The sequence below is a fragment of the Triturus cristatus genome, chromosome 5_2 (assembly GCF_964204655.1).
Source record: "Triturus cristatus chromosome 5_2, aTriCri1.1, whole genome shotgun sequence".
Classification (NCBI taxonomy): domain Eukaryota; kingdom Metazoa; phylum Chordata; class Amphibia; order Caudata; family Salamandridae; genus Triturus; species Triturus cristatus.
The window spans coordinates 754,183,190-754,192,240 of NC_140588.1; positions in this window are offsets into that span (position 1 = coordinate 754,183,190).

The following is a 9,051-nucleotide window of genomic DNA, read 5'->3' on the forward strand; positions in this document are numbered from 1 at the left end:
AGGTCCGAAACTCACTCCGCACCACGGGTGAAGGCACCGGAGGTCAGGCAGACATCTGGGGTGAAGATCAGGCAGGTGCAGATGATGAAATGCGGATTTTGCGGGAGTGGCACGACGGAGCTCAGCTACCGTGCAGCCATTCCCGTCGACAGCTGGCCATGCCCCCCGCTCACTTCCTTTTTGAATAATAGGGAGCACGCATTTGCCTCATCTTATTTCTGTTCCTCTTTCAAAACTGTACACTGTGGAGTTCTGCAAGGGCACTCACGGAGCTCAATATTTTTTTTTTTTATGATTCCTCTGACTCAGCTTATTGAATTTCCCAGAAATCAGTATTATTATGATAATGAAACACATGTAGTAAAAACACATAGTACTAAATTTGCAGAATTCTTATGAGTCATTCTCTATTCATACCTCTGTTTGGAACTGTCCCAAAGAAATTTCAACTTGGATGCTAAATAATAACCATCTGAAACTGAGGTCTGATAAAGCTGCTCTATTACTTTATTTCATTTAATCTCTGCTACCTCTTGCTGGCCCCCATGCATGGTCCTTGCTGCAGTTCCTGTAAGCCAAGCACGCAATCTCAGGGCCCTGTTCAATCATCTATTGTTGTTTGAATCCCATTTACGAAATCTTATATCCATCTGCTTTCTGGTCTAGAGAACAGTTAGGAAACGTCTCCCTCTGCTTCCTACTCAGTGTGAAAATTATTTTGTTCAGAATATAATCTTATCTATAGTGGATTATGAGAAAACAGTTTCCTTGCGCCTGCCAAAATATCTGAATCATAGGATACAGAAAGCGCACAACATGGCTGCACAAATTGTTTTTGGTTACTGTCGTAGAGAACGTATCTCTGATCTTCTGATGGCTCTTCCTTCACTGACCATTGGGAAACACATTATCTTTAAGGCTCTTTTCCTTTGAAAGAATCCCTTGAAAATACTCACTCGGTTTTTCTTCATTCTCATTTCAAGCTCTGTGTAACTACTTGTAAATGTATGTCCTGTTCTACAAATTCCTTCCATTTAAGACTAATTCCTAAACATTCAACTATTCCGCATTTAAATCTCTCGGCAGGTGAGACTCATCTTCAACCTCTCACACAGAACTCACATAACAAAACACTTTAGGGAGCTCTACTGGTGCCCTATACACAATCATCCTCAAGTCATACGCCTCACGCATATGTTCAAAATACTATGCAAGTCAAGCCCCACCTACCTGAACAGTTGCATCTCCTTCTGCCAACCATCCAGACACCTCAACTCACAGGACTCCAACTTGCTCACATCCCATGCATGCACAAAACCAGATCAGGAGGACAGGAGTTCTCTTACATCGCTCCTAAAGTGTGGAACGGCCACTCGATCCACATCTGAGTCTCCTCTGTTTTTGAATTCCGCAATCAACCATAAACAAGGCTAGACATACACACCTGCTCAGTGCCAAGGTACCTATCTAGGTAATAGTGCACTTTACAAATACACTCATCTTTCAGCTCAAGGGTACCTGAGTAAGTCCACAATTTTGCTCTATAAGAGCCATCTCATTCATTCATTCACATAAACCTAGAAAAATACAGGAAGATGTATCTTAGAAGCTATTACAGAAAAGATTGTGCAATAGAGTTCATAGAACAATATAGCTGAAAAAGTTAATGAGACATGCAAACATGGTGATGCAAGAGATTGGTGTGGGTGACAGCATTAGCTGAGAAGTCCACATTTGAAAACTGTGTGAAAGATGCTAGACACTGCAGTGGATTCAAGCTTCTAGCGAAAGCTATTGAAAGTATTTTTCAGTGGGGGAGAATTGTTGGATTGAAGGTAAAAGAATGTCATTGGTTTCAAGGAGAAGGGAGATATTTAATTCGTGATTTTCCAGGAACATTTTCAGACTTAAAGCTGTATTGAGGTTTTGAGGTACAGTTATGTATCATCTGTATATTGAGGCCATACAGTCCTTTTCTCTTGTAGCATTAATCCAGGAGTATCCATGAAGAGATTAAAGAGGGTGTAGAATGGATAGAACATTAGGACACACCACAGTTCATCATTATGTTGGGGTGTCTGAACGTAATAATTCTTCCAAAGTTAGATCTGGTTTAGAATAGGGAAGTGAATGATTTTAGCAATAGGCCCCAAACTTCATTCTAGAGGAAAGCATGTTAAGTAGGTTCTTGTGGTTGATAGTGTCAAATGCAGCAAAAATACCCAGGAAAAAGGAAAGCAATAGTTTAATGCTTTGTTTTTTTTAAAATTAGGCTGCAGGCAATTTTCAGTACAGTCCCTAGTGACAGCTTGTCATATAATGTCCTGTATTCAATCACTGACTCGAGGAGTGTAAGGCATGCACCATTTCGAAATTGTAGTAGGAAAGATAAGGATGTAAGCATCTACAGCGTAACTAAAATAATTTGGATGATTTGTGACAGAAGAACAGTTTCCCTGAAAAGTACACACTGTATTAGATAGGAGAAAGTAAAAAGGGAAATCAAAGAAACTGAAATCAATCTTAGAAGGTTGGAAAGCAGGGCTGCAGAATTAAAGCCTTAAAAATCTTGTAAGAATGGTAGGGTCAAGGGTGGGTTTCTGGGGCAGACTAAGAATAAGAAGTTCTTCCCGAATAAACACCGAAAATATTTAGGTATGAGGATACTGACATACTAATACAGGACCTCAAAGAGTAATTTTGATTTTGCATTCAGGTTTTTAATGCTCTTGCTGATATTGCAATATATGCTTTCAGAGACAATTTGAACAGCAGTAAATTAATCAAAACAATTTGGCTTTCTGCATAATATTTCCAGCTTAAAATACATGAAAATTGGAGCGTGGCAGAAACATCACAAGGAAATGCAGCACCTTGTGCCGGACATTTCAGGGGAAAGTGTTTGGTCTTTGAGTATATTTAAAATGAACAGATTTGAAGACATCAATACTAGTTTTGTGCTTGGCCCTGTGGCCAGCTTCCAAATCCAGCAAAAAATCTTCAAAATGCATCCTCTCTAGTTTTAGGCTAATGTAGTTCTACCTATGCTAAATATTTTCTATGTTGTATGAAATTACAGCCCTGAAGAAGCCCTTGTGAAGGGTGAAATGTGTTGGCTGTTTCTACATGTGTACAAAGGTCTTTTGAAAAATCAAGACCCACAACACCTTCTGAATGAACTCTGCTTTGTGTGCACTGTAATTTGCTGATCTTGTGTATTTCCTCTCATCAGCCTTTTCTTCTGCATTTATTTGTGGTCATGTGACAGCTGGCCATTTGAGGTGGGCAATACAAGTTTGAAGTACATTTTTGTGACTAGCCTAGGTAGCGCAGTTGCCGTTCACCCGGCTGCCTTTTGCCTTTGTTGATACTATGCTCAACAATGCTCTAGGAATGGATTTCAGGACTGCTATTCTCTGAATAGAGTCCAATAGTGCTGCAACACTAGATTACAGTAAAATGACTGATGACTCTAACAAAGGAAATACTAGTAAAGTAACATTTCAGCATGTAGTGGGAGACCTGGGATGGAGCCGAATTGTTTCTGGAAATGTCCCTTATCATTAGTATACAGTCAGACAAACTGTAATTTCAGTAAGAATAGTTAGATTTGCAGAAAGCCCTACCTATGGAGCTAAAGCTGTTGCCATCTCTGTACCTTTTAATGCATGAATGAAAGATCACCTCCTCATGAAACCCGTATAATTAAAATCTCTTTAATTTCTGTTGTCTTGTCTTCACTTGAAGCACTTAGGTCCTGATTTACAAAACAAATGGTTTTGCAAGCACTAGAAATGCCATTTGAGATGTACAGAAGTGGTTTAAGGATTTATTTCTTAATTTTTCACATGGAACAGACAAAATAAGGAATCATTATCTTTTGAGGATTCTTAAAAGCAGAATCTGTCTTTGAGAATTCCTATTCTTATGCAAAAAGCACTTGAAATTCGTGCTTTTGCACATGCAATTGTAACCAGGAGAAAAATTTAAAAGGGGTGGAAACACACATTTAATCTTTCCACATGACTGTACTCTATGCTGTGGTGAGACCAATGTTCATCCTAACTGCGCAGCAGGGACAAAGGAAGAGAAAGGAAAACATTTTTTAATTCATTATGGATATTGTATACTATATAAGAATCAACCCAATTATAAGGCATCCAACACACCACACACATACAGGTACTTTGTTGCATCCACCTTCTAGTCTTGGGTAGCTACCAAGGAATAGAAGCAGTTGCTTGGGGGATATCTCAAAGTGCACTTTTTAGATGCCATGTTATCAAAAATGCATTTACATAATTCTTGTCCAAGCACTCCACTAGAACTTAATGCAACAAATGATGGTTTTTATGCCATAGATCAGTTCCCACATGTAATAGTATGTGTTCATGGCACTCACATTTAAATATGCCAAGCATCAACATCCGAGTATTTATATTATAGAATAGAAAATATGACCATTCTCTAAATATTCAAGTAGTTTGCAATTCTGCATGCATAATAACCAATTTAGTGACCAAAAGCCAGGGAGTTCACATGACTCCTCCATCTTTCGTCATTCAGGCCTTTATCACCGACTGGCAGAGGGAAATTTTGGAGAGGGATATCTTCATGGTACGTATTGTGATTCTTAACTGTTTATTTGTAGGACACATTATGCGTTCACAACCCTAAATTTCATGTTTTGTTTTTCTAAATGAAGTCGACAGTGAATATTCTATTTGGCCCTGGATTGTGACCCTTTACTTAAATGCCAGAAGTGCAAAGGAGAACATATGCAACAGCACACATAAGTGTGCAAGATTAGTAATAGAGCTTGCGTCTGCGATTCTGGAGGGTAGGTTTTGTTGCCTTCATAAAAGTGGCAGAGCATTGCAGTACACACCTGAAAAAACGTAAAAAAATCATAACTACGTGTGCTTTTCTTCAAAATATAACAAAGATAGGGACTACCAGTTGAACCTGATGATGACAGTTCAGATGAAGATTTAGAACCAAACCCAAATCCAGCCCAATTAGGACAAGAAGCAACTATGGCAGATGAGGGAAGTGCACGACGAAGTGACATTACAAATAATGAATTCTAAGGTAAGGACTAAATAATTACATTGACAAATATTTCAATGCTCATAACTGTACATATATATATATATATATATATATATATATATATATATATATATATTATCTACGGGCGGTCGCCAGTAGATAGTTATAGTTAGGACCGTGTTTCCATAGGAAATCCGCAACATTCTATTTGGAATAACTTTGGCGTCGATTGACGAATCCTCGCGAAATTTTCAAAATAGGTGGGGCGCTCCGCTCCGCTCCTTCCCTGAAAGTCTCGGGGGGATTCGTCAAGCGGGGCTGAGAAAAAGGGGGGGTCCCAAAACGTGTTTTCCCCATGCATTTTTCCATAGGACCTTTAGTCCAAGCTACAGCCCGAACGGCTGAACAGAATTACTTGAAATTTGGCAGAGAGGTAGTCCTCAGGTCAGGGATGTGCCTTTTGCAGGTCTGGTGTAAATCTGTTCAGTATTTCCTGAGAAAATAGCATTTAAATCAATATATATATCTGTAAGCGCGCACCGTGCGCGTACGGTAAAACTTACCGTACGCGCACGCTGCCGCTGATTGGTTGTTAGATCTTAGTAAACATTCGAATCGATCAAAACCAGGAAGTGTCGGCCGCCATTTTGTCTCTCGCAGTCTGAGGGGGTGAAAAACTAAGGTGGAGAATGTGAGAATGTGAAAAGGGGACAGGGTGGACAGTTCCTGACCCCCTAGCCTTTGTCAGGGGGTCCCAGAAGGACCCCCAAGGGCCAAAATTTCCTTTAACTTTTTGGCGACAAATCGTGGAGTACGCGTAGCGTGCGCGTACGGTAGAAACGGAAAAATTCCGCGAATTGCGCAACGTGGGCGTGCGGTGCGCGAAGCGCACCGTGCGCCCACAGCGCGCGCACGGTGCGCGAAGCGCACCGCTCGCGTACGGTACGCGCACGGTGAAAAACCTTAAACAAAAAAAAATACATAACTTACCATTTAAAAAAACGTACAAATTCACTGAAAAAACCATAGGTTTCACACACGTTATAGTTAGGAATTATTATTTAAAAAACCTTGCAAATTCACTTAAAAAACCATAGGTTTCACACATGTTATAGTTAGCTGGACATTTCACTCGTGAAAAACCATTGAAATTCCCCCGTTATAGTTAGTGCAGGCAACTATAACTCATGCGACCGCAATCCTCTGCTGATGACGTCAGATATTACATCACTGATGACATATGTGTCTTTCTGAAAAAAAAATATTTGTAATATATGTATAGCTAAAAATTAATGGAAGAAGACATGGGTAAATAAGTGTCTAAATACAGTGATGTAATATCTGACGTCATCAGCAGAGGATTGCGGTCGCGTGAGTTATAGTTGCCTGCACTAACTATAACGGGGGAATTTCAATGGTTTTTCACGAGTGAAATGTCCAGCTAACTATAACATGTGTGAAACCTATGGTTTTGTAAGTGAATATATATATATATATATATATATATATATATATATATATATATATATATATATATATAATATATATATTCACTGAAAAAACCATAGGTTTCAGGGGCGTTATAGTTAGCTGGACTTTTCACTCGTACAAAACCATTGAAATTCCCCCGTTATAGTTAGTTCAGCTAACTATAACTCGCGCGCCCGCAATGCACTGCTGAGGACGTCGCATATTACATCACTCATGACATGGTCAGTGATATCACTCATGACATCACTGATGACATCTCAAATGACATCCCTGATGACATCACTGATGACATCATCCAGTGAATGTGTGTTTTTCTGAAAATTACATATGTTTTATATATGTATATCTCAAGGTCGATGGAAGAATAAATGGGTATATAAGTGTCTAAATGGATGATTTGTTTTTGAAAAATTAATTGTATAACTGACTGATTAAGTGTATCTCAGTGAATACATGGCTTAGTGAGTAATGTTTAAATATGAAAATATCTGTATCAGTCTCTCACTTTGTGTATAAGTGGCTGCATGGGTTGGTGAGTAGCTACATGAGTGTCTATATAGGTTATTAGTTGGTTTTTTGAGTATAAGTATGAGTGTCTGAGTGTCTATATGGTTCGGTGGGGGTATTAGGTAGAGCATGTGGAGACAAGCAATCCCATAATGCCCCTACTTAACCCCATGCAAAATGATAAGCAGGCACATTTCAAAGCCCAACGGCAGCTATAATGTGTGCTGCGCTTCAACTCACATCTAAATACATAACCTACAAAGTTATGCTGACTGTGGTAAATAAAAATCTTGTTTACCGGACTGAATTTCATACGGGATCTTGAAATAAAATAAAATAGCTCAGAATAACAAGAGGCAGAATCCGTGGTATAAGAGGTTTCTAAATGGGCTTTATTCCATTCAAAATGGCCGACTCGAGTCACGGCCTTCAGGTTCCGTCACCACGAGGGTTCAGGAAGTGAAGTACAATACTTTATTGACAGACATGTATTTTTATAATAAGTGCATTACAATGAAACGAATGTAGAAGGCGTAACATTTGATAAGAAAAGTGACATGACATGTACGTAATCGAAACTAGGCGTAATAAGGAATAAAAGAAACATGATTGGTTAGGATTATCAGACATAGGTGGATCTATAAGATAATACTTGGCACAGATGCGCGCGCGGCAGCATGACGTGTGATTGACGTGCAACTAGGGGGTGAAGGGGACTTGACATTTACTCTACATGTGGAGACGAGAAGTCTGAGGGGTCAAGTCAACCTAATCCCAAATCATATCTAACATCCTATGTTTAAAGAACTATGTTATCCACAAGGAAGGACTCTCGGACAGAATCTATTCTATACTAACTGTATGTGCGTGTACAAGCGTCTAAGTGTCTATATGAGATGCGAGGGGCAGAAAACTTTCCATGGCAGCAGGGCTATGAATCACTTGCAGGAGGACGGAAAGGCTGAGTCCTTTGCTTGTGAGCTAAAGGAAATGTTTACCTAAATCACTAGACAGGAATGCATCGGCTGAAGAGCAAAATAGATAATTCGAAGGTGAAATACAGCTTCTTGGCAGGCAGTCGAAAACTGGCCGGGGCAGGCACCGTTAGCTGCACAGGGAGTAGGACAAAGTTCATGGATACAGATGCGAGCTCAAGCTGAAGCTGTCAAAGACAGAGAGCAGGGAAAGGCTTTGAGGACAGAATCGGGCCTACTTGCCTGAACTGTAAAAATGGAGTAACTTAGCCATATAAAGTCGGTGGCCTTTCATGCTTAGGAATCGAATATCCAGCCCATTGATGGCGGATCTGACAGAGAACATGTTGTCGGTAGACACACATGTGTTTGCGTCTTAGAAACTGGAACTGGAGGGAACATACATGTACTTGTAACATGCATATAGAACCGTTGGGGTCCAAGATAGGGGACATAACTGATCAGGAAAATCCACATTTCCACATTCCCTCCTTGTCCCCTACTTGCCCTTCAAGAGATATCAATCTTCATCATTCCATCGATTTGCTCATAGAGCATCATTTCTTCTTCCTTCTTCTTCCGGCATTTTGAACGAGAACTGTGATATGGAATGCATGATGTGGCACACAGACCACAAATCGCTGGTCCACATTGCAGGCATAAACAACAACTGAAGAGCATAAGAAGGCCAATACCTAGGAAGGATAGAACTCTCCATCCCCAGGCTGATATCACACTCCAAAACCACCCGGACCACGTCCAAGTGCCTGGATTCTCGTGTATCTGGCTCACAATCTTATGAAGGCGTGTTATAGCTTTATATACAGATGGCGAATTTTCTGGTATGAATATGCAGCAGCTGGATCCGATGACCCTGCAAGCTCCGCCCCTATCGGCCAGGATGACGTCAAGGACAAGACGATTTTGGAGAACAACAATTCTCATCACTGATTGTTCCTCTGTCAGATTGCCTAGGGCGGCTATAGTCTCATTTACTACAGCTTCAAGAGTCTTGGTGAGTCTGCGT